The following is a 25,385-nucleotide window of genomic DNA, read 5'->3' as shown; positions in this document are numbered from 1 at the left end:
GATCAGGGAAAAATGACTCCTTGAAGTATGGGTTGATGCAGAAATGTTACCTGCTGCTTCTCTAGTTCAGCTTAACGCTGTGCCCCAGTCCTGGTAGTGATTGGTGTGTGATTATGGAAATTGGAAAATCATATTTTTCTGATATGGAAAATCTGTCGCATTGCTTGAGAACATCTCCCAGGGAAAGTGTCCTTGAGCAACAGAGCACCAGAAAGCCCTGGAGAAGGGACTGCACCTTTCCAGTGCTCGTAGTGTGAAGGTTTTTGGCGAGTGTCCTGTTTTCTGCTCCTTTATTGGACATGTGTGGGCCATGGTAACCTTGTGCCTGCCCAAAGGGCTGTTGTTTACTGGGTCCGACTGTCTGCATTCACCCCAAAGGCAGCTCTGTTCTGTGCCCCCATCACTCCTGAGCCCTGGGTGGCCATCACAGCTAACCCAAGGGACAAAAAGCTCTATCTTCTCCTCCTCCCCGAAAGCTGTGAGGATCAGGGCTCTCGCTGCTCCTTGAAAACACAAGGTGTGGCTGCACCAAGAGCCTCTGGCAGGAGGCTGGCATGAGATGTGAACAGACCCTGGTGCCTCCTTACTCTCGTTTGCACATCTGGATTTTCTTTCCTGCTTTTCCAGCCTGCTCTGAGCACTGCTCACCCCTGCTCAGGCTGGGAGAGCATTTTGGGGTAATTGCTGCTGGAGCGACTGGGGGTGGGAGAACACTCTCCCACCCAGCACGAGTTTGCAGGTTCTCCGAGCTCCCAGCTGCTCTGGCTGCTGCTGCTGCTGCCTCTTGGGGGAGGAGAGGAGGGACCGAGCAGGGGTCTCTGCTCCTCGGCACAGCTGCACCGGGGCTCTCTGCGGCTCCCAGGCACAGCAGCTCTTCCCCAGATGGAGGACAGGGCCCTGGGGGTATTGGCCGTCTGCTGCTTTGCTGCCCAGAAAGGCCTGGAGGCTGTTTTATGCCACTGCTCTGCTGTTATCCATTGAATTGCACCGAAAACCATGCTCCCCCCCCGTTATCCCTGAAGATGGGTGCAGATGACTCCCCTCCTGACATGTGCGTGATATGTGCACGCTTGGCTCTCCTCTCTTCCCAGGCAGCTGGCAGGTTATTTTTGGTTCTGGAGCGGCCCAGATCTGGTTTCTGCCGGGGCAAGTCCCTGCCCAGTGCAGCGCTTGCATCCCCTGGGCTCACGGGAGGTGAGACGCGCTGGCTTCTCTCGCCGATGTGTCGGCCGGAGCCCACGGGGATGCTCTGGCGCTCACCTGCCGAAGGGCTGGTCCGATGTCTCTGTGGAACGGCTGCAGAGAAGGGGATATCAGCCAGGTCTGCGGGGACTCACCTGGACGTATCAGCCTGGGAAACCCGATCTGTGGGCCTCTTTGGGGGGAGAGGGATGGGCAGGAGCAGCTGGTGCTGTCGCAGGGCTTGGAAATCCAAGCCAACACCTAGTCACGTGTGTCCCCCTTGGCTCACAGGCTGGAGGAATGGCAGCCCCCTTCCCTCGGCTCCTGGCCTCCTGCCTGGGTCCTGCGGTGGAAACCCCTTTGGAGGGGCACTGGGGGGCTGAAGAGTTTGCTGGGGGCAGCCCTGGGGAGATGCTGGGGACTTCCTGCCCTGCCGCTCTTTGGGAAGGGCTCACAGTGGGAAATGTGGGTGCTGCTATCTGGCTACCTCATTGCAAGGATGTCCCTCCTCTTGAGCCCCCCTGCAACTCCAGGATGTTTGAGCCCTTTCTTAAAATCAAGGTTCATCCCAGCAATCCTGGAGCAGTGGCTTATTCCATTGCAACAGGGTGCTGCTCAAAGCATCCTTCCCACATCTGCACGTTGGGGTGCTCTGGGGTACCGGCTTACCTGGAGGGGGAGCAGAGGGCAAATGCAATCAAAAAGGGCTTTTCACCAGGTTAGACACAGGCTGAATGTTTCCTGGGCACCGTGGGCTGCACGGAAAAGCACGACTGCTTATTTCTCAGCTCCCGGCTGGCACTGCAAGCTGGTGGAGGTGAGCACCTTGCTGGAGCCAAGCCCACAGGAGGTATTTTGAGAGCAGGCATCTGTGGTGGATGCGTGTCCCCAAATGCGTTGCCTCCGCTGTATTCAGGACCGTTATTTGAGGCTTTTAGTAGGCTGGTGCCCTGTATATCCCAATATCTGCTCCTATGCTCCGTACGGATGCTCAATAGCCCATGTGCCTGGTGGTGCAGGTGGGGTAAGAGCCCGTTCCCAGGCGGTGCTCGCTGCCATGGCTTAGGACACCGCATCCAAACACTCTGGCTGTCCAACGGCGAGAGTGGGAATAAAATCATGGTGTGTGTACTTGCAAGACGATGGCTGGCAGAGGTGAGCTGCTAGAGATGCTGCAGGTCGACCTGGGTGTCAAAGCTGCCCTGATATATCCCTGGGCATCAGGGGAGGCTGCAGCGCTGCCCATCCAGTGCTCCCCGTCCTCCCTGGCACAGCTACCAAGCCAGGACAGATTTTTCTCACTGAAAACTGCCCTTTCCTCCAGGAGGGAGCATCAACACATCCTCCCATGCTCCTCCTCATCCCCTTTCAACAAAATGCTGCTCTGATGTTTGTCTCTGCTCCTGGAAGGGGGCAAAGCAGTTTCCAGTCTCTAACTGTGGGGCTCCTGGTATAGGCTTGCAGGTCTGGGCTCTCCTGCTCCGAGCATCCCCCTTTTCCTCTCTGTGTGGGGTTTCTGGACTCACCTCCCAGGACTGACCTGGCTCCTAACTCTGCAAGGCTGGCTCCTGCCAGCTCTTCTGTGGCAGAGCTCGTCATCTCCCCATGAAGCCTGAGGGTCTCAAATGCCACAGAAAACAGAACCAAATCAGATGTGAACAGGCTTTAACTTACTATTCAGGAGTACAATAGAAAATCAAATAGATGCTACATCTCCTTCGACTGTCTGTGTGCCTGGTTTTCTTTGTTGCAGGTGACTGAGGGAAAGAAAATAGGTTTGTTATGAAAGCACCAGGTCCAAACTGCCCTGCTCCGTTAGTCTGGAAACCAGGAGATGTGAAGGAGGTGGCTTGTGCGGACCAGGGCTGCTGTAGGTGGGAGCAACGCGAGGCTGAGGTTGGAGGCTCTGTTGTCCCATGTTGGCTCTGCAGTGTGCAGAGAGCACCTGAGCTCTGCACAGCACAGCACGTTTGGTGCGAATGGTTTTGTCCAGCCGTTCATCCCCACCGAAGCCCTTGCAGAGGACAGGCTGCCTCCTCGTGCCTCCTGGTTTTTGGCTGTACGGCACGGAGCACATCTTGTGCCTCTATGCCGGTCTGTGCTCTGCTTCTTCCTTGGTCCGGCCACTCTGTTCGGCTGGGCACAGTATTTGGCAAAAATCACCCAGACCAAGAGTGAAATTCAGATGCACAAAGCAAAATATTTGGTGTGAAGCATCCTAGGGCTGTACTGTGCCACCGAGATGTTTCATGGGGCGGGTGGTAGGGCTACATTGTGCCACAAAGCTGCTGTCAGGGATGTGCTGCTGGGCAGGGAGGAGAAGGCAAGGGGTTCTCTCTCCTTCCTGTAGAGCCGATTTCCAGGAGCTCTGCTTTTGGGGTGGGCTTGTTGGCAGGGGGCTGAATCCTGGCCCTGCAAGCCTCCTGAGCAGGGCTTCACGTCCAAACCCTCCTTTTATCTCTGGCTTACCTGGTGCACCAAGCCATGGACGGACAAACGGATGTCCCCAGCCGAACCAGGCTGCAGGGAGGGGAGGCAGCAGCGTTGTTGCATCCTTTGCGAGTGCCTGACTCGTCAGGCCCCACACAAGCTCCTGCTGGCCCTGGGTGTGGGTTCGAGCAGGAGCCTGTGGTTAGGCAGCACCTCGGACATGAATGCGATGTGAACTCAGGCTTCCTTTTTGAAGTTTGACACCCGGGATTTTCCCCACCCACTAGGAAGACTGAAGACAAAAAAGAGCAGAAAAGAAAAAAAAAAAAAAAAAGGGGTGTATGGGGGGAAAGCCCTCTTTAAACTGCTGGTGAGAGCATGTCAAGGAGGCAGAAGTTAAAAGGGGCTGTGGGGGAGGGCTTGGTGCGCTTCTGTCTGTCCGGCCAGCTCTGACTCACCAACACGTGCAGGTACAACCCTGCTGCAGTCTGGTTTTGGGTTGAGCCTTGCTTGCCAGGCGAAGCCAAGAGGAGTCTGCAGAGGCAGGAGGGAAGCGGAGAAAAGGGAAGAGCTGTTGCTGCTTGTGCTCGGCTACTTGGTGTGCGATGGCCCTGAATCGTATCCCCTCTCTTGCCCCGAATCGTATCCCCTCTCTTGCCCCTTGCAGTCGTTCCCCCCTTTCCCAGCTGCATCCCAACCTTGAGTGAATCAAGAAGGGCCCAACCTTGGGTGAATTCAGAGAGCCAGGAGCTGACCCCACTGATGTAAGGGTTGCAGGATTAGGCTGCCTTAAACAACAGAGCTTTGCTCTGCCTGTCAGTCGGATACCCCAGAGGCAGACTGGAAGGGTGTGGAGTGGAGGATCCTCTTTGCAGAGGTAGGATGGGAACATTTTCTGGTCCGGCCTGTCTGGTTTAGCACTCCCGGCTGGGGCTTGGATGATCCAAAAGGGAGCTTGATCTGAGATGCAAGGTTATGACTTATTATTATTTAAAACTTCTAAAGCTTGGAGCTGCAAAGCTGTAACTTGGGCCCAGATTCACCTGATAGACCCGATCTGCCAGGGATGGAGTGGTGGACATGAGGTTGGATGTGATGCCTGTTTGTGAAGGGTTGTGCTGGTGCAGCTCCAGCTCCAAATGAGACCTGCAAAGGCAGCGACGGGATTCCACCCTGTCCCTCGCCTCCACCCAGCCGTCAGCCTCTGCTTTAGGTTTGAAGTCAAAGCTTTGGGGGGTTGAAGTGGCTGCCTTTGGCATCCCGAAACCCAGGCTTGACTCACACCTAGGGTATGGCGTGTCCGCATGTCTCTGGAGGGAAATGGATGTTTTATGTGTCTGAGTGTGGCCAGACGGGTCCTGCCAGCATTGGAGGATCTGCTGGGCCCTGCTAGAGCCTGGAGCAGTGCCTGCACCCATGTGGAGGGACGCTTGGTAAAGCTCGTCCTTCAGCACCATGAAAAGAGGCAAAAAGTGAAACTCCAGTCCCTTATAACCATCCTTTACCCCATCCAGAGGGGCAGGAGGGGAAAGTACCCTTGCCAGGGCTGCTCTCACCATGAGTGACCCTACCAGGAGAAGGGGCTGAATGCCAGCAGCATGTGGAGGAGGATTTGTGACCAGATGGTGTGAGATGTCCCAGTGGGAGCTCACAGCAGCTCAAAACAGCCACCCTTTCTGTGGTTGCCCCATAAGGTTAAGCTCTGTGGGGTATCACAGGGAATAGTTGCAGCTCCTGGAGCTGAAAGGAGCTGCTGATGTCTTCTGTTCCTCAGGAGGACAAATGGCTGGGCCATTGCCCATTGCAGTGGTGTCAGGACCATGCCAAGCTTTGCCTCTAGGTGGTCTTGACTTGGTAAGGTGAGCCCACCCATCCATGGCAGGAGGAGAGGTGCTTTGTAGTCTGGAGGCAGCCGGGGCTTGGCTGTACTGTCACCCCAAAAGCCTGGGTCCCTTCATCTTCCCTCCTTCCTGGCCATGCATGGCCATCACAAGACCATGCCCTCTTGTTGCAGGCAGCGGGGTTCAGCCTTGTGATTTTGGCCCTCTGAATGTCACGGTCCACTTCTCCTTTGGGAACTTGCAACCTGCTGCAGAACAGAGCAACCGCCTGGCTCTGTCTGAAGGCGTCCTGCCCTTGGCGCCGCAGCCGTGCCAGATGTTGAGGTCTGGAGAGCAGCACTGAAATCACTATTTCAGCTGGAGCTGCTTGCTCCTACCCTCATGGGAGGGATGCTGCGTACCAGTTGCTTGCTGCAAGAGCCGTGTGAGTGCACAGCTGAAGGAGAGAGCTGCTGTGACGCCTACCAGAGGGGAACAGCGAGCTTTGCCCTTGCTCTCGATGCCAGGGCTGTGAACCGCAGAATAACGGAGGGAGGTGGCTGTTCCACCAACAGGGTACGGTAAATGTGCCGGGATCCTGCTGTTAAACACCCATACTTTGCGCATTTCCATGTGAGGGGAGGCTGCTCTGCAGGTGGTATGTAGGCAACTGCTGTCTCTGTGCCATGGGTGCGCTGCTTTAGGTGGAGAGGAGCCGGGTCCGTGCTGCTGGCACGCTGCAGAAGAGGGGAGCTGATCTGGGGAAGGCTGCCTGCACTTAACAGATGGGTTGAAATGGAAAGAGCCTCTTCCAAGACAGCCCTTGATGGAAATTAGCCTTGCACAGCTCTGGGGGTGGGCTGTGGGGGTGAAGGGTTGGGAGATGCATGGTGGCTGCTAAATTTAGGAAGACACCATTTTGTTGGTTATCTCCTTGCCTGGTGTGCTAGATCATGTCCACGGCTTGTAGCCTGGTCCTGAGCGTACCTACGAGCTCTGTGGTGCCTATCTGTGCCCATGCATGGGAGGAGATTCTTTCCCTCCACCTCCCCTTGCATCCTTGAGACCTTTAATCTTTCACGCTGTCTAAACCAGTCCCCTTGGGGAAGGAGATGGTTAATTAGCCCCTTCTCCCCCCTGCTCCTCACTGCCCGTGTTTCCCGGACCCCGCTGGCTGGTGACCCCCTCTACAACGTGTCTGTGAAGCTTGTTATCTGCCCTGTACAGATTTCCCGGCTGGGAAGGGGAGGTGATGCTGCAAAGGCTCCAGCTCCCGTCACGAGTGTCTGCCAAGGCGTGGGGAGCTCTTCCCAGCCTGGCCTGGCTTGTGAAGGTGTTGGGGCTGTTCCCTGGGCCCAGATCCCAGACAAGGTGGGAGGACATTGTCCCTGAGCAGCACTGGTCCTGAGATGGTGTGGGACCTGGAGGGCACGGCTACTGCTGCGCTCCTCTTCAGAGTGGGAGGGAGGGACCCATCCCTCACTATGGTGGCACTGGCACTTGGAGAGGAAGCAGGATCCTTAAGAGCCGGGCTGCTTTAGGGCCTTCCCTCTGTTTCTCTGGGGAATGCTGGTGGTTCTCTGTCCTCACCTGTCCTGAGAAGGCTCAGCTCATTGCAGTTGGGCTCTACCGTGGGGGTAGTTGAATCCCAACAAGGGTAAAAAACCCCTCACCTAGAGCTCCCGGCTGGCCTCGTGCCTGGGGGACGGTGGGGCGATGCTGCTTGCCTTGCTGAAGCTGTAAAAGGAGAGGGGGAAGGAAGAGGGAACTGGATCCGCAGGCAAGGGAGCACCCGGGCTCGCCACCAATCTGCTGTGTGCGCAGGAACTGCTGATCCTGCAAACGGGCCATTGCCGTCTCCCGCGCGTGTTCCTCTGAGCGGCGTGGGGCTGTCTGTACGTGCATGTGGTGGGGCACCCATGCCTCTCTGTGTGTGATGCAAAGGGAAACCAGCTCTGCTCTCTCCAGGCGAGGCTGTGCTTCGGGCTCTGGTGTGGAGGATGGGGTGCCCGGGAGAGGGGTGCTGCCGGTGGGCTGCTCCCCCTCCACGCCAGGGTTAACCTCCTCCACTGGTGTCTCACGTGGCTGGGACAGATCTGCCTTCTGCAGCTGGGGTAGGGGAGGGAAGGAGGAAGCTGGTTGTGCAATTGTTCATAGAAATCAAATGTGAAAGGAGTGGGAATGCAGCGACGCAGAGGAGGGCATCTTCGAGGGGAACCTGTGTGCTACCTGTGCTGGGTCCATCAGCTTCCTCCCGACGCTGATCCAGACACTGAGCTGCTGAGACGCAGGGAATGGTATCCCTCGAACCCCTGCTCCCTCTCCCCACGCAGCGTGGCTGAGGGTTTGCAGTAAAACCGAAAAATGCCTTGTCCTAGAACTGTGCCTCCTGCCAACTTCTCTTATCAGACCCCGTGCTTTCGCCTAGAGCCAGTAGCTGTAAGGATGGAGATGGGGGGAACAGACTGCTGTTACGCTGCTCCCTCGCCTGCAGCCTGTTTGCATTCATGACTGCATCTGTGCATTAAAGTGCTTTGAGCTCCTCGTTACCAAAGTGCAGACTCTGAGTTTTAACGAGCCACCCGTGGGATCTGGGACTGGGAGAGACAAACCGCCGTCCTGCTGAACCGAGGCAGAGCTTGACAACAGGCACCGCTGCCTGGAAACGGTGGGCAAAGGCTTTATTGACCACTGGAGGTCACTTTTTCAATAATGCAGTACAATCCAACTTTATTTTGTCAGTACCTTTCATGCAGGCTGCTTCCGAGCTGCTCAGCAGACCCAATGCAAAGGGAGGGAGAGGAAGGACTTCTCGAGCTGGGGAGGTGGAGGCTGCTCAGCAGCGCGGGGTGCAGACAAGGCGGCTCTCGTGCTTCAGAGAAGAGCTAGACGAGGAGAAGAGCAGAAAATGAAGCAGAAAATGAAGCCTGGATGATGCTCCCCTGTGCTGTAGATGCACCTTCAGGCTCTTCATAAGCAAATGAGAGTGTTTGGCCTTGGAGGGGGCTGGAGGAAAGGTGGAGGAGGCAGGGGGGTGCTGGGGAGGGATGGCAGCTCAGCACAGGCGAGGCTGGGTGCCATGCGGGGAAGGTCAGCCTGTGTTTCTCAGCTGGAGCCAGGCAGTTGTTGGGAAATGAAGGCCCTACAGCAGCGTGGTCAGAAATCCAGCTTGCTGCAGCTGTTTGCTTCTCCTAGAGCGAAGGAGATTCAGAAACCCTGTGATTTGAGCTCACAAAAGTGCTCGAACGTGGGCAGGCTCAGGCCATTTCTGAACCAGAAATTGTGCCTGAATCATGCTCCTTCGCTCCCTGTGTGGTGCCAAGCTATTCCTGGGAGGGGACTGTGACCTCCTGCCTGCACTGCCTGCCTGCTCCAGGCGTTGAGGTGAGGTTTCTGCCCAGGCTGATGCCCCACAAGGGCTTGGTCAGGTGCCTCCTCCCAGCCCTATGCAGGCAAAATCCTGAATACTGTCCTTGGACAAGAGGAGCTGTGGGGGACTGAGAGAGAGTGTCTTTGGTCACCCCAAAATCCCATACAGGAGTGAGAAGGGACATCCTGGGAGTCTCTGATGCCAGCAGCTGCTGCTTCTGTGAAAGAATTGGGGGAGTTTCTGTGCTGGGGAGGAGCAGAGTCCCCAGGCATGGGAAGGAATGGAGTTTGGAAGTGGAAAACCCAGCAAAAAGCCTTTGCTAAGGAGTCAGCAGCAATGGCTGGTGCATGAGCAATTCTGCCAGGCTGCCTGCTTCCCTTGCATGGTGACGCGTGGTTTCCAGACCTGCTGCTTGTGCTGAGTGACTTGGGGTGCTGGAGGTGCCTGCCATGGATGTGACCTGCAGGAAAGGCACCACTCGTGTGGGAAACCTTTCTGAAAGTTTTCTGGCTCCTCTCGAGCTCACAGCCAACAGCCTTGCCTGCGCTGGCTGCGCCACAGGCAGGGCTGAGCCCCATTTGCAGGGAGAAGGTCCCCTTGTCCTTCAGCCCAGGGATGGAGCTGTGGCGGTGGATGGTCACCTGGGAGAAATGGGACTCTTCTGCCCCATAGCAGCCTGGGGACAAGGTGCAAGCGACCCCCCTTTCAAGCAGCACTATGGCCATGATATTTGCCATGATATGTCCATGATATGGACAGGATATTTACACATGGGTGCCTGGAGACACCAAGGTCCCAGGAAGGGGACAGACTGGTGGGCTTGGACAGAGCATCGACGGTCTGATCCAGAGCCTTGGGGCCTCGCTGGTTCAGAGGCATGCAGGGGACAGGCTTGTTTGGTTTGCACATCCCTCTGCCCCACTTCTGTTGCCTCCTGTTGTTCCCATGCTGCCTGTCCTCTCCTGCCTGAATCCTTGGTCTTTGCCCTTTCTCCAGCAGGAATGCAAATGCTAACCTGCATCCACTGCGTTTTGGGGTCTCCTTGCTCTGTGCCTCCAGGCATCTTCTGGGTGCCCAGGCTTAAATTCTCCCCTTCTGCCTGGGGAAGCGGAGGTCTCCTCCTGCCTCGTCTGAGCCTGTTGGAGCTGCTTGAAAGGATCGCAGGGTTGCAGTAGGACTCTCTGAAGCCCAGAGGCATCCGTCCTGGCACTGGAGGAATTCAGTCTTCTCATGTTTCTTTTTGCTGTGCTGGAAGTCAGTTGGGAAGCTGGTCGTGCCACATCTGCCATGCAGGAACCACTTTTCCCTGCTGCCCTTTGGGGACCTGGCGTTCAGGCTTGCCCAGGGCCACAAGTGGCCGTAGGTGGCCTGGAGGGTCCTTGTGTCCAGGCTGCAGACCCCCAAGGCAGATGACAACATCTTGTGATGTTGCTTGTTCAATTCACTATCCCCTGTTTCTTAATTCTGGAGTAGCTGGTTCAGACGGTGATGTTTCCATCATCACCAAAATGAGCAGATTGGGGTTTTTTGGCTAACTTGATATTATCATTCCTCTTTGAGAGGTGGGAAAGGAATAACTGGTTTTCACATCTGTTTCTTCTACAGCTCAGGGAGGAAGGGGCTGGGTTTGCATGGAAATGTCGGCATTGTGCTCGGAGACCCTGGGTCTGGGCAGGGCCAGGGAATCGCTGCTGTGCCACAGCCGCTCTCCCCAAATTGCTGCGGGAGCCAGACGTGCACGAGGACCGTGAGAATTTAACCGCCACAGCAGATGGGACTCAAGGCACGTCGGAGCAAATATTTAAAGATCCAGTTTTATAAAGCTACTTTTTGGCCTATAAACCACCCGCTCTGCAGCTCCCAGTGCCCATTGCTGTGAACTCCACTGTTTGCTGTTCCTGCTGCTCAGCCGCGCTGCCGACCGGCAGGACTCAGCCAACGTGCTGCCTTGGTTTAGTGCTGGATTTTGCTCTTTTCCCTCCACCCCAGGGTTTTATTTTATTTATTTGTTTGTTTTATTTATGGAAGGGATTTTCCTGCTCTCGGCAGAGTGGAACAGGAAGTGATTGCTCTAGCAAGGGAGGCTGTATCCCGCTCGCTGCCCAGCCCCGTCCTTCTCTCCTTCCTACTCATGCAACAGTTTTTACTGTCTCCTGGAGCAGCAAATGGTGAATTTCTTGTGCTGGAGGCAGGAGCGCTCCCTCCCTGTGCTGCCTCCCAGCTTCTGCTCTAGGACAGCCTGGGAGATAGGGACGGGGCGATGTTGTTGGAGGGGAGCTCTGAGCCTCCCTTTTATCCCCTGCTACCACCCTATGGGGTTCCCAGGATCAGACAGACTCCAAGGCTCAAGGATATGTGGCCAGATCCTGGCGGATGTCTTCCCGCTGCCTCAAATTCATTTCACAAAAAGCTGAACTGAAGAACATGTCTCCAGAGGGTGGTAAGGCTGGGATCTCTTGTCCCCTTTTGCTCTAGAATACGTCAGGCACAAGTGTCAGGTTCCCAGAAATGATTGTTTACACAGCGTGGAGTGGTCTCCGGTTTGCTCTTCCCTTTGCTGCTTCGTCTTTCAGCCTGGGTCCCGTGGAGCCAAGAACTGACGTGGCTGCTAACACGGGCGGCTCTGCTCCTGAATGAGCAAAAGAAAAATAAATAGCATCTCAAATTGCAGCTTGTGTGTAATGGGCCAGATTTCTGCTCTCTTTCCAGCGCTGCGACTTGGGGTAGTTACTTCTGACTTGCATCTGCAGTGAAAGTAAGATGGTAATTGGGCCCAGGGACGTTTTGGGATAGACCCAATTTAATCTCCCGGTGCTTCCATTTCTGCCTTGTATTCAACCCTGCTCAAACTCTCCTAGGAGAGTTGCTAACATAACTCACTGGTGTCTCTGCAGTGCTTTGAGATCCTTAGATGAGAGTGGTTACAGAAGCTTTTAATAGCACTTAACTCCTCTGGAACAGAAGTCCAAAGCAAGGGGAAATTCATAACTGATAAGAAAAGCCATGTTGGTGCACTGGGTTAAACCCAGCATCATGCCCTCTAATTATGTAGCGGTGGCCTAGGCTGCTAGAGTAACCGGTGAAGGCGGGATGGTTGTGCTCGGCTGGAGGGAACCAGGGCTTGATTTAGTGCCTGTTGAGATCAAGGGGCCTTTGATTTCAATGGGTATTGAATCAGGCACTGCAATATCAAATAGGCTAATCAGATAATAACTTCAGATCGTCTGACATAGATTCGTGTCCCTGAGTTGGGGCAGGCGGAGTAAATTGGGCAGCCAGCTGGGCAAGGCTGTGTGAGCCAGTGCACTGACGACTTGTCCCTAATGAAATGGGATGTCCAGTAACAGACTGGTGGCAAAGATGGTCTGGTAGCTGGGATGAGGTATGGGTCAGGGACCGTCCCTCCAGGCCAGGAGATTCAGCATGGACCTGTGCCCCTCTCCCACCTTGTTCCAGGGTGGGGGCTAATGCAGGGGCTGGTGTGCAGGATGGTGGCTAGAGGAGGTAAAGAGGGAGAGGAATTGGGGGTGATCTTGCATTGTTAAGCCAGTGCTTCGAGGATTCTATAGTCTTCCTGCAAGAAAGGAGTTTTTTCTTTGCAGCTCTTGGTGTATCAAGCTGGCACCTGAAATCATTTCTGCTGTCTTCTAAATGGGGAGACTGGGCACCACAAGAGGTGTGCTATAAAGGGAAGGATGTGCTGATGCTCCTCAGGGATGTTAAATCTCCAGGATGCTTGTTTGGGGGGTTGTTGTCTTGAGGCTTGAGCTTTCTGATCCTGAATCTGGCTATGCTGGCAGGAAACCTGTTCTGTAGCATGGGGCATGATCCCTTTCCCAGGATCCCCAGGGAATTTTACCCTGCTCTTGCAGGAACATGAGATATTTACAACGTCCTTGATCTCTCCTGCTCTGTACCTGTGGCTCATTAGCACTGGGGTTCTTGGTCTTTTTTCATTTGGCAGTGCCTGGGAAAGCATGTGGTGGTGAGCAGGGCTGGGGGGAGGTATTCTGAGGTGGGGTATGTATCTACGGTGACTGTAATATCACCCAGCCCTCTGCTACTAAATCTATCTAGTGCCGTGGCTGCTCTGCTGGGAGATCAGTGGCTGCTGCAATGTAGCCGGCTCTGAAACAGCTCCTCCAGCAAACGCCTGAAGTCCAGGGTCTCACCTCACTTCTGGCCTTGTAGATGAAAAGCTTTGGATGTGCTGCTTTGCAAGGGTTGGAGCCTGCAAAGCCCGATTCCTCTGGCTTTGTCTAGCAGTTGGGTTTTAAACCACGAGCTCCAATGCTGCAGCTTGTTCTGTTTTGTTTCCCTGTGGTTAGGGAAAAAATCATAGTGTCTTGCTCTGTGTGCATTGTATGATGTCTGAGCAGAGTTTGCATCCCAGCCCATCCCACAATCCCTCTCTGTGGCTGCAGGAATGTTATCTCTAAGGTCTCCACCTACCCTGATAAACTTGGCTGGAAGTGGGTCAGTAGGTTTAAAAGTTCTGGGGGGATACAGTGTGATCGTATCAGCATCATACCATAAAAGAAGCAGGCTGAAGTCAAATTCAAGGCAACAATGAAAACTTGGAGAGGAACAGAGAGAAGAGGCAGTGGATCGGCAGATGCAAAAATCCCTCTTGGTCCTATCAAGTGTTTTGCCAGTGTTAAATGCTGAGTAAAATATAGTCTCTGAGAGATCAGATCACTGGGTATTCCCTCTGGGTGCGGAGACCCTGGGTTGAATATTTCTTTGGTGAATCATCTTTTGGAGCTGTCAGAATAGAGATCTGGCATGGGGTTCTCGTTGTGTCCGACTGGCTGCTGGAGGTGACATTGCTTCCAGGCTATCTGGGAAAAACCACTTGAAGAAGACACATAAATAGCATTATCCAGCTCTCTGCTACTAAAGCCCTCTTTCCTGGAAGCTTGGATTCAGCAACAACAAACAAAGTCCTTCTGGGATGGCCTAAGCATCCAGAGCTGGGGTTTACAGGGCAACCAGAGGGGTTTTGGTAGGAGCATGCTCTGCTGCTGCTGCCTCCAGCAGGGCTTGGGGCAGATCAGCCCGCAAAACTTGCTTCACAAAAGCATCTCTTGAGTTTGCAAGGCCCATTGAAGGAAGGGCTCTTCCAGGTCTTCAGCAGCACGTGGCTAGATCCTCCTCTGTGAGCTGAGAGGTGGGTCACTGGCAGCCAAAAACATAAGAGGTCAATACAAATTGGAAAGAACCAATTGCTAAATGACCTTCATGAAAGGTGCTGAAGAGCCTGCGTGGCACAGGGAGGTGCCAGGCCCATATCGGAGAAATCCTACAAGGAAAGCTTGTGAAGGAGATGGTCCAGTTAGATTTGTTTGCTTGGCTTTTTCCTTTAATCCATCACAGAGACTCTTCCAGAGTGGGGAGCAGACATTAAAAGACTGTCTGAGGTTGCAAGAAGAACATGGTGGGAGGGAGAGGACTGTGCAGCCTTCATGATGCTGTGGTGATTGGTTGTCTTCTCTCCTGACTCTGGTCCGGGGACATGCTGCGAGGAAGAGGTACCTGCTGCCTCTCTCCCTTGTTTTGGGGAGCCATGTGTCGGCTGTAGCTGGTCTTGGGGACTGCTTGGCTGCATTCTTCCTCTGGGACCATTGGAGACCGACTGTGTGGACAGCACGAGAGTTACAGATGCTCCGTTTGCAAAGCTGTAGAATTACTGGGAGGGGGAGTGGGTTTAAATCGTATCTCCTCCAATAAATCAGCACAGGCTGGACCTCCCTGCCCCCATGGGGACATGTGTTTGAGAGAAAATCCAAACCACCTCCTGTTTTACTGATCCCTGCTCAGGTCTGCCCAGCCTTGCACCAGGACAATGGTTACTTAAAGACCAAGAACTTTGTCTCAAGCGGTAAGTAAAGCAGTGCTCGCCTGTGCTGGGCTGCTCTGCGACTTCACTGCTTCGAGTACAAACAGCAAGCTGTTCCTGCGCGTGGGCTACCGTCACTGCCAGGAAAGCTATTCTCATTCAGGAGAGAGAAATGAGCTGTGCAAAAAGAAGGCACGTCTCGTATCGATAGGCATCGCCTGCCAGTTCAACCAGTACGTGATGGTACTGCTGCATGGGGCTGGCTCGGTAGGTTTGATACGGGGATGTTTGATGTGGGTGACCCTTTGGACCGTACCGGTATTGACAGAGAGTCTTTCTGGCTGCTGTGGCTAAATTGGTGCGACTGACGCTGGGTGGGATGCTGCAGCAATTACTTGCAACAGGAACAGAGCAAGTCACCGCGATGTCACATAGTAGAGGGCACAGTCCCTTGTGTGTCATGTTGGTGTTAAAAGCGATGTCCCACTGCTGCTCCCAAGGCATTTTCACCCCTTCTGGCCCAGAAAGAACAATGGTGTAGAGATGCCTTGGGCTGCTTTTTTGGGCTTCTTTAGTCTCTTTAACATTTTTTCTTGGGTGGTGTTTGAAGCTTGCTGAGGATGCTGCCCTCACGCTGCACAAGGAAGGGATTTTTTTAGCCCTTCGCTTGCATCTTTCAGGAGGAAACCCCTGGGAGTTTAAAAAGAAATGTCGACACCAACCTTCCTTTCGGAAAATTTCAGCTCCGGGTGGAGGTGTCTGCATGTTGAGCAGAGCCCTTGAAGGCGGACGGTGCCGGAGCCTCTCCGTGGTGTAGCTCAAGGGCTCTGATTTTTGACAGCGCCGGGCTGGCGGGGCGCCGAGCCACGGGAAGGCTCGGTGGATGCCGGTATCTCCTGCAGATCTGGGATCTGCTGAAGTGTGTCCGTCCCGACGCCAGCCTGTGCTCAGGTCCGCTCTTGGCAGCTTGGAGGGTTTGTGTGCGTGCCTGCCCTGCGATCCCTTGGCCCGTTTCAGAGATGGGAGCTGCCTGTGGGATTGCTTTCACCCCCAGTTCGGCATGGGGGAGCAAGACAAGGGGAGCCGGCCAGGGAAGTGGGGAGATTTCAAGCCATGTCTCTGGGGTGGGAGAGGAAAGCTTGACTCCTATGTGTCTCATTTCATCATATTCCGCCCTCCTCCCCCAAAAAAGCCCCCAAAAGCCATGCAAGGAAGTGGGAGCCGTGTCCCACCCTGTACACTCCCCACGACAGCCCTGGGGAGGGAGGAGACCCCGACCCAGCTCTGCCTCGCCAGGACGCAGCCTCCTCCTCTTCTCCCTCCTCTTCGGGGGGCTGCGGGGGGCTTCGAGCCAGGGGCTGATGTCCCCCCCGCCACGGCGGAGGCCCCCGGCCCGCTGCGGGCCCCGTAGCCTGCCGGATGTCAGGGAGCCAGACGGGCCGTCCCGGCTGTCGCAGCTGAGCTCCCGGCCCCAAACAATGGGGCCATTGAGGGGCTGGAGCCGGGGGTGAGGCCCGGCTGGCCCGGCTGCGGGCTGCGGATGGGGAGGACAGCTGAGCCCGCTTGTTCCACCCCAGCTGAGTTACAGCCCAAAATAGGCGCCTGGTCGCCATTCGGAGGCTGGGCCTCTTTGTCCGGAGGCCACGACTTGTTTGCGCGTGGGGATTTTGTGGAGTATTTCTGGCTTGGAGGGGGGGAAGGAAGAAGGGAGCCTGGCAGTTGTGCAGACTTATTTTTATTTGTTTTTTTGTGTTAAAAAGGCAGGACTGCTGGTATTTTTATCCCCGCCTCACACCTTCCTGTAGGTGCGTACGCTTCCTTGCAAGCTGGGCATCTCCAACCTGGTGCAAGAGCCAGAGGCTCGTTCCGCTGGCCACCGTGATGGCGGGGTGAAGGGGACGAGGGGCAGAGAGGAGGAAAGCCCCATGGTGGGATCGCGGTGCTCCTGAAAGCCCTCGTCCGTGGCGGGTGAGAGGGACGGAGAGATGCCATCAGCAGCTGGTGAAGCCACTAAGCTGTCCCCACTGTACGTGTTTGCCCATCTCTGTGCCATCCTGGTCACTAGTCCTGGGCTCTGCTGTGGCTGCCAGAGCCACCTCCTGCCCCGTGGGGTGTGCGTGGGTGTCTGCAGATAGCGCTTCCCCATCCTCCCTCGCCAGACCCCTCCGATCCGCTTTCCTGGCGCTGAAATGGATGCTGTCTGGCTCTTGTAGACACCGAGCATCTGCTGTGCCCAGTGACTCCGAAAATCGCGCCTATTCCGTAGCCGTGCATGGATTTAAGGGCTCGACGTGAGGTGTCTGAAGAGGTGGTCGTGGTTTGAGCCCGCTCTGAGTCGTGCTGCTGAAAGCGGGGGTTATGTCTGTGTTGGGAGGGGTGTAAAATTAATGCAATGTTTGGATCAGCTCGTTAACTAACTGTGCCGGTCCAAATCTTGCCCTTGGAGGCAAGCGTGTTGCTGCCAGTGCCATCAACATAAAGACTCTCCCCAGCACAGCCGGGGATAGGATTTGGCCTGTTTATATTCATGGTGCAAAAAGAACCGAAGGATTAATGACTGATTACTTCTCGGGCCAGCGGGAGCCCTGGGTACCCATCTAGTCTGCAGATAACATGCAGGGCAGACCAAGACAAAGCTTTGCAACAGAATCCTCCCAATTACCTCACCGATCTCCCCGCGTGCCGTAAAATGCACTGTCAGCTCTGCAACCGGCTAGCCAGCGCTCAGCCCGCAGACGAAACACCTCCCAACGCCGCTCCGAGCTGCCGAGCTGCTCTGCGAGGTTTTGGGGAGAAAAGCCTCGATCGTCCCCCCTCCGCCTCGCCCCTCTCCCAGACCTGGGCATCGTTTGGAGGTGGTTTGGTGGAGCCTTGGCTGGTCCCTACCTGCCTGTGTGCATGTGTCTGAGCATCCTATCGGCCCCCCCAGCAGAGCCTGCGCGTTGGATGCAGTTTCTATGGTTACTGCAGCTCCCGGGCCCGGGAAGAGCAGTTGGATGCTGGAGCTGGCAGGACCGACGTCTCCCTCTGGATCAGCCAGAAACTTGACAGGGAGTTGGTGTGTGCGGGAGCGACAGAGCGCAGGACAAAGAGAGGAGGAAAGAGAGGGAACCCAGGAGAAAAACCCAGCATCTGCTGGGTACCGGGGTTGCCCCCAACAGGTTATCCTCTGAACAGGCTTCAAACAGGAACAAAAAGGGTGGGGAAAAGAAAAGGGATGATGAGAAAATTGCAGTTCTGGTGCTCACATGAAGGTGACATTTGTTGTAGCATCTCTAACCGTCGATTCAGGGATCTAAACACATGGAAGTTTTAACTGCTGCCAGAGTCTGACTATTCTACCCACATTTGTTTTCTCTCAGCCCTTCTTTCCTCTTATTTAATTCTTTTAGGCTTTTTTATCCTGATATTTCTCTCCCTACACACACAGGTTTCCTCCCCATATCTATATATTCCCCTCCTGTTGGTTAGGCTAAAAGTTTAAGGCACGTTTAGCCCTTACCATATGCAGTGTTGGTGCCACTTGGGAATTGATGGGACTTTTTCAGCAGAGTTTTTCCCCGTCACAGCCTTGCTGCTGCGGCCGTGCTGGTGTCCTGCCGATGGGTGCAAGCACCGAGCCGTCTGCCCGGTGTGTCAGTGTGCATGGGTGCAAACCTAGTTGGGTGTTCGCATCTGCAGTCAGGGACCCTCCTGCCCCATCCTCTCATCTGCCCTGCCCCAAATACATATGGTGCCTATGAAATTGGATTCAACCTCGTAGGCTGGACTTGCAAAACCCTTTCTTTCCAGCTCGGTCACTTCGCCTCCTCTGAACTGCTGGCAGACAGGGCAGTGCCTCCGAAATGTGTGTGCTGTAATAGGCATCTTGATCCCTGCTGTTACAGGCAGGGTGTGGGGACAGGAATGAAAATAATTAGGCCAAAGGCTTGGGCAATGAAGGGCCCTCGTCCTGACCTGCTCGGGAGGTAACTGGGAGCACAGGTCTCCCCGTGTTTCCCAGGTGAGGAAGGCTGCTCGCCCAGGGAGCTCTCGGTGAGCCCTGAGCCAGTCAGACTGGCTCTCCCATCTCCCCAGGGCAGCTCCAAGTGCTTCGGCTCTGTCAGGAGAGGGGTTGCAATAGGTTACGGCTGTTCCTGACTCGGAGAGGAGTGGACAGGCAGGCAGGGGAAGGATTTGCAGGGTTCTGGCTGTTACCAGGGCTGGCAAGCTGCAAAAAAATCCCTGTAATGCCAGGAAACTGCGCCCTGCCTTGTGCACCAGGGTGTCTGTAACCCCGAGCCTCCGGGGTGGAGAACGGATGGAGCACAAGTGTGAGCTGAGCGGCTCTCCTGGGTTTGCACCGGGGGCTCTTGCTGCCCCAAAGCAGCGCTGCCTGGGCCCTGCCTGCATCGCATGTGGGGCCAGTGGCTCCCAGGACTGCAGGGGTGGCAAGTCTCTTCTGCGTGCAGGACCAGCCCGGCTCCTTGCCCTCCCTGTGGAGGCGAGAGGTGATGGTGCCTGGGGAGACGTCGCATGGCTTCTCCTGAGCTGTGGCCTAATTTTGAGGGAGTTGCTGCCCTTCCCTGCCTGTCAGGCCCTTTCCCCTCACCTGCCCCATGCGTTCCCGTCGCTGCTCACATTCCTGCCCTGTGCTGGGGCTGGTCCTCGCTGGGCTGAGACCTGATTCACCCAGGCAGAATATCCCTGACTGGTTGGCCGGGCAGGTTCCCAGGTCTTGGGCAAGGTTGGGGATGCTTCTTCAGTGGTGTGGTTGCAGTTGGAAAAGCTCCCTCCCCCCAGGAGCATCTGTTTCTGCAGATGGATGAGGACCAAACGCCTGTGGTCCTGAGCCTTTCTGTCGGGAGCCTGTGCAAACCCTGGGCTGGATACAGCGGGGCTCAGCTCCATCCTGGGGGTTCCCATGTCTCAGCAGAGGATCTAGAGGTGATGTCTGTGACAGCGCTGGGCACTGTGTAAGAACCCCACGTCAAAAGCCATCAGCTCATGTACCAAAAGCCTTCAGCCACCTTTTGGGGCAAATGTGGCTTTTTTTCTTCATTCACCGGGATTTTCTTTGGGTTGTGGAAAGGCTGATGGAAGCAAAGGCAGAAATGAGCTTCCACCTGATTGAGCCTAGTCTCTTTTTTTCCAAGGGTGAGGAAGCTGTTGATGCTGGGATCGGCTAGTGGCAAGGGCTGTCGAGCAGAGAGGCTCACGGAGGTAGTGTGGTCGCGTGGAGCAGAGTAACGCTGAGGAAGGAGCTGTGGCTGGGGCTCTGGTACAGTCGTGTTTCTGTAGGGGCAATGCCGTGGAGGTGCCTGAGGGGAGGTCACAGCATCTGCAGCAGTGCTGGACGCTTTGCTGGTACAGGACTTACCGATGCTCTGCCTCGCTCGTCCTGGGTCCTGCGTCCTTTGGGTGGGATCAGTCTTTGCAGGGAGGTGGTAAAGCAGAGCAAGAGGCAGGAATTTACCCCAGACCCTGCAGCGCAGACTCCCCGTCCTGTCTTTGCTGGACTAGCGATGAATGCTGTGGCCCTGGCAGCCAGCACATCACCCTGGCAATTCCCAGGCCGCTGCCATCACCGGAGATGTCGGCGGGAGGCAGAGGACAGGGTGTCTGCAGGCCCCCAGCTCTCTGAATCACCTGCTCAGCCCTTTGGTTGCCGGGACTTGCAGCTGCCTAAGCTGTGTTTACCCTTCCCCAATCCCTTTTCTCCCTTTTCCCCAGGCAGATTAAAGCCAGACAAGAAAGGGCAGATGCGGCTCCCCCTCGACAAGTTGCTGCAGGTGAGAGAGGAGCTGCTTGGCATGCACACCTGAGCCACCTGGCCTGCCTGCCGTATTAACCATGGTGTGCAGGCGGGCAGGAGCAATGCTGCGGCGGCGCTGGGCAGCTTGCCAGGGGATGCGTGGGAGCAGGGGCTGGGGGATGCTTCGGGGAGAGGGAACGGCCCCAGCAAGGATCCTCTTCCCGAGGCTGCAAGCGTCAAGTCGAGCCACTCCCAGTCTGGATCGGTGGCTCACGGCGGCCTTTGGAAATGGAGCATCAGGCCTATAGTTTTTCTATTTCCCCTTCTCCTGCCTTACACCTTGCAGAAGGGGAGCCCCTGGAGAACTGGGTCCATCTGGGAGGTGGGGATAGCAGGCAGACCTGCCCGCACCAGACAGCGAGCAAAGCCTTTTGCATCACTGGGGCTGGGTGAGGAGGGCCAGGTCCGCTCCTGGCCAAGCGCATCAAATGGCTCACGTCTCCTCAGCTGAGCCGGACCCAGACCAGTCCCCATAAGAGGTCTGTCCTGGCTTGATGTCGAAGCTGGCCTTCCCAGAGGGCATCACGTTCCCCGTACGGGATCACGCTTGCAATGCCGTCCACGTGCTTTCCTTGGGTTTCAGTGCACCTGTATGGGCGGCAGCAGGAGGAACCTCTTGGAGCTGGGTGCAGGTCTTCTGTCTGCAGGAAAGCTGCCTGGAAAGCAGCCTGGTTTTCTGAAAGAACAAAACTTTTACTGAAAATCAGGCTTTCCCCTCGAATCTATTTTCCTTGTCATGAAGGAGCCACGGTGACTTCAGTTGAAGGAAATGAAACCTAGTTTTAGTTCCATGTTCTGAGAAATGTTTGAAATACCATGGAGAATGTCTCTGGATTGGTTTTGAGCCCAGCCAAAGGGCAAAAGCTCTTGACTGATTTATATTTCGAACCTCTCTCACCCCACTCATCTGCGTGGAGCTCCAAACCCCCAAAGTGCCTAGCTCCAAGGAAGGGAATATTTTGCACGTGGGCTAATTTGGGTTAAATTCAAGGCTGTTTTTATTTGCTTCAGGCACATGTCATTGGGCTCCTTTTGGTGTCACTTTGCTGTTCCCAAGTAGGTTCCTGGAGAAACAGTAGGAAGCTGAACATGTACATACATCTCCGAAGCACTCGGGTATTTCCAAGTGATGCAACTTCAGATTCCTTCCCCACCTCCCCACCTTCCCCTTTGCTTCAAAACCCTTTTTTGGCCTCAAAGATCAGCTTGGTTTTTTTTTTTGTTACTGTTTTAGACTTCTTGAGGCAGAGTTTTGCCTGGTGGGAGGAGGTGGGCAGCCCCGGAGCGAGGGCGGTGCAGGCAGGGTGGCTGGGAAGGGAGACGCTGACCCTTCAGGGAGACCTTGTTCCAGCCTGTAGGTCCATCTGTGACTCTGGGACCGACTGTCTAATCCTCCCACGGTCAGGACCCATCAGCAGGTGAGAAATAATATCAGATATTTGCATGCTAGCTAAAACCCATGGATCAGGCTGGGGAACATGCTGTTTCATGTGTGAGACCTGTTGCCTTTCCCTGAGGAGACCTCCCCATCTGTGTGTTAAAACAACAGTTTAAGTCATCCCCTGCTCGGATGCTCCACGAAACTTGGCCATTGCTTGCTGGAAGATCCTGGCTTTCTACCTGGCCATCACTTTGAATTGCGTGTGTCAGCATGATGCTGCAACGCGGCTTCTATCTGGCCAGTGTGTGAATGCTCTGGTGTAAGGTTTTGCTTGCTGAGGCTTTCACGCAGGCTGTTATCCCCAAAACCTTCACCGCTGCTGAACGTGTGCCAATAAACCAGCCCGGCAAGGGACCATGCAGGTTCGCTCATCCTCCAGCCCTGTAACCAGCTGGCAGGGATGTCAAACATGACTTGTCCCTGTAGACGAAGTCATGCTCAACATTGCCGTAATTAATCCGATTCCTTGAGGTCGTGGTTCGAACACAGCCTAATTGTCTTGGGGAGGCAACGCCCTCTGGATCGCGCCGTGTCTCCTTGCAGGTGTAGGTACGGCGTGAAACCTGGGAAGCAGCTGAGCTCGGAGGGGGCTCCCGACCCTGTGCTCTCCCCCCAGTGCTGGGGACTCCGAGCGAGTGGCTGGGGGCTGCAGCGGAGCCATGGTTTCACGTGGGGACTTGCCTTTCTGCTGCCCACCTTCCTATGCAGCTCAGACTCCCCAGGAAGGAAAGATGGTGTAAAAACTCGTTTGCTGCTGGGAAAAGAAGAAAGTGGGAAGGCTGCGTCCTGTGGTTTACTCTAGCGGGATGTGAGACTGGAATGGTGAGCTCAGAGGGGGAAAGGAGAGATGTTTTCCCATCCACAAAAGTCTTAAAAGAAAAAAAAAAAGAAAAATCCTGCTCCTACTGCATAGGACAAACCCTTCTGAAATAACCTGTCAGAAATTTCCAGCAGGGCTCAGGCTTTCCAAGCCCTGTTCTGAAATAACCGGTGACAGCATCTCTAGCCCTTGTGTGGGCTGAGGGGACCCAAGTTTCACCCCCTTGATGCTCCACGTGGGACTGACATGGCTTGCTTGCCCTGAAGGCTCCATCCTCCGCTGAGGCAGACCTCGGTGGACGTTTCCTGGGGTCCCGCCATTCCCCACGAAAGCTCTTGTTTTCATCGTGATGAAACAAGGCAGCTGGGGTCATGTAGTCCCCACCGGCTCTGCCCCTTGTGAAAGAGGCACACGTGGTGGAAGAGGCGGGGAACTCCAGTGTCTTGGTTCTCTATTTCCTCTGCTTGGAGACAGCTGGGGTTTTATTTCCTGAGTGGCTGAAGCTCGTTGCACTGGCAATACCCTTTGCTTTGAGCCCTCAGACTGAGTTTGTACACAAGTGTAGGTGTAGGGCCCTGATCTTGCTGTTCCTCCTGCTGCCACGCTCCTGAAGCCCTCAGGGGAAGGAGTTTGGGCTCCCTGTTTGCAGGGAACGAGTCCCAGCGGCGAGGCCGGGATGTGAAACAAGCCGAGTGTTTTGTTTTGTAGCTCCGTACATGGCAGCGTGGCTAAACGCAGAGGCAGATTTCAAGGCATGGTCGTTTAACTACACTGGGAACGTCTGATTCCAGGCATGCTTATTTCACAGATTTTAGTTGCACATTTCCTGGGCAACAGTTTTGCAAATGTAATTCTGCAGGTAGGCTTTGGGGAGCTGAGGGCGGCGGGTGCAGCTGGGACGACGCTGGGTGAACGCTTGCTAGCAAAGGAACACGAAAGCCGCTTCCCCCTGCACCTTGTGGCTTTGGTGGTGGTGTGTTTTCCCTCTTCAAATGAAGAGTCAGAAAACATCTGAGACCAATACTGGGATAGAGTGGAAGGAAAGGGAGATTTTAAAGTCCTGGTCAAGTCAATGGAGTCTTTTCCTTTATGGATTTGCTTTTGTAGCTTGGCTCTGGTTTGTTTGCAGGGAGCACGGTTTGGCTCCCGCTGTCTTCAGCAGAAGCAAAGCTGGACCAAAGGGGCCCTCAGTGCAAGACAGCCTCCCCGTAAGGGAGGGTTCAGCTTTATCTCGTAATGGGCCCGATCTGTTGCCTGTTAGTGGGTCAAATTTTGGAGCTCTGACTCAGCCTGAACTTTCAGTGGCTTTTGCACCTGGAGATTTAAATAGCTGTCTGCAGGGGAGGTGAACACCAAACGACATCCCTAGCTGCAACTCCTTAAGATGTTACCTCCCCTTTTACCCCCTCCAGCTGTTTCTTATTTCCCTCCCGCTGCTGCCTACCACCTCCTCGGTGAGTCAGAAGAATGGGACACGAATGCTCCCACCTCAGCCGCTTCAGTACAAAGTCTGGCAGCGGCTTCCTTCCAGCTGCTTGGGGAAAGGGGGTTTAGGCAAAGCTGCCAGCCTTTGCCCAGGAGCCATGGAGGAGAGCGCAAGAGCTGTTCCACCGACGCCGCGCCGGCAGTGGGAGCCTCCGGCACAAGGGAGCAGATGAACAGGCTGCCGGGGGTGGCAGCAGCGGTGATAACATCTGGACCCACCCGAGGAGAGCACATCTCCCCATTCTGTAAGTGCAGGGTTGGGACCGTTCGCTGCTGAGCCGCCTCTGCTCCCACTGAGTTCAGCAAGAGTTCAGGGTGCTCAGCCTCTCGCAGGAGCAGGGTCGTGCAAGCTGCTGGCTTTGGGTTTGATGGGAGCTGCGCCCGAGGGAGCGCGCTGGGACGGCTGCCTGCCGGGCTGGGCGAGTCCCTTTGGGATGGCTCTTGCCAAGTTTGCAGATACAGCCTATTCCAATGCAAGAGGGAGTCCGCTGGAGCCAGCTGTTGAGCTGCAAAGCTCTTCCTGGGATGAGGGGGTGGCTAAAAAGCCACAAGTGGCCTTTACAAAAGAGTAGGTGTAAAAGCCAGAGAGTCCCAGGGGAGCTGGAGCCTCCCCCCACCTCCCTTTGCTGGCTGGCGGGGGGCTGCGAGGGAAGCACCCCCATTGCTCCACGCAGGGCTTGGCGGTGGAGACGGCGTTGTCGCCTTGCTGCAGCCAGGGAGGCATCGCTGCTCCGCCAGCTCCCTCTTCCCTCCCTTTCATCTCTCTTTCCTCCTCCTGTGGCCCCCTGCGTCCCCCCCCAGCCTCAATCCGGCTTGAAAATCTCAAGGCAAATCCTGCTAAATAGGGACATTTCGCCCGGCTTCTTCCCTGCCCTCCCCGGTCTCTCGCTCCCTTTGCCGTTTCTGGCCTGCTGGGTTTTGTGTTTCAGTTGTTATAAATAAAGCTCCAGGCACTGATTTGGGTATACAATGACACCTTGTGTTATTAGACAGCACAGGACAGACTTTGCAAGGGGAGCCTGCTCGCCCGCCCTCCCTCTCCTCTGCTGCCTGCGCCGCTGCCTGCGGTCTGCGGGCAGCCTCGTGCGTGGCTCCGGGGTGGCTGGCAGCAGGTGCTTCTGCCTCCCTGCCGCTGCCTAAAATCACAGCCCCCAGGAAAAAAAAAAAACAACAAAACAGAGGATTCCAGCCCCTGCTTGGACCG

At 55.4% G+C, this 25,385-nt stretch overlaps 1 protein-coding gene across 8 annotated transcripts in view; it reads left to right on the top strand.

Annotated features, from left to right (window-relative positions):
* The window catches only part of LOC140661112 (uncharacterized), a 127,050-nt gene that overhangs the window by 12,509 nt on the left and 89,156 nt on the right, over positions 1-25,385 (top strand). For 4 of the 8 annotated variants that reach the window (XM_072882738.1, XM_072882737.1, XM_072882736.1 and 1 more), the window contains exon 1: positions 24,053-24,426. The exons of 2 other annotated variants lie outside the window; for them this stretch is intronic. The gene's annotated coding sequence lies outside the window, so the exon portion shown is untranslated. Of the gene's footprint in view, positions 1-24,041; positions 24,427-25,385 lie in introns of those variants that run through there. 2 more of the 8 variants (XR_012045615.1, XR_012045614.1) reach the window with 2 other exon arrangements.

The sequence above is a fragment of the Ciconia boyciana genome, chromosome 18 (genome assembly GCF_034638445.1).
Source record: "Ciconia boyciana chromosome 18, ASM3463844v1, whole genome shotgun sequence".
In the NCBI taxonomy this organism is placed as follows: domain Eukaryota; kingdom Metazoa; phylum Chordata; class Aves; order Ciconiiformes; family Ciconiidae; genus Ciconia; species Ciconia boyciana.
Note: the sequence above shows the minus strand (reverse complement) of the source record. Positions and strands in the feature narration are given on the sequence as shown.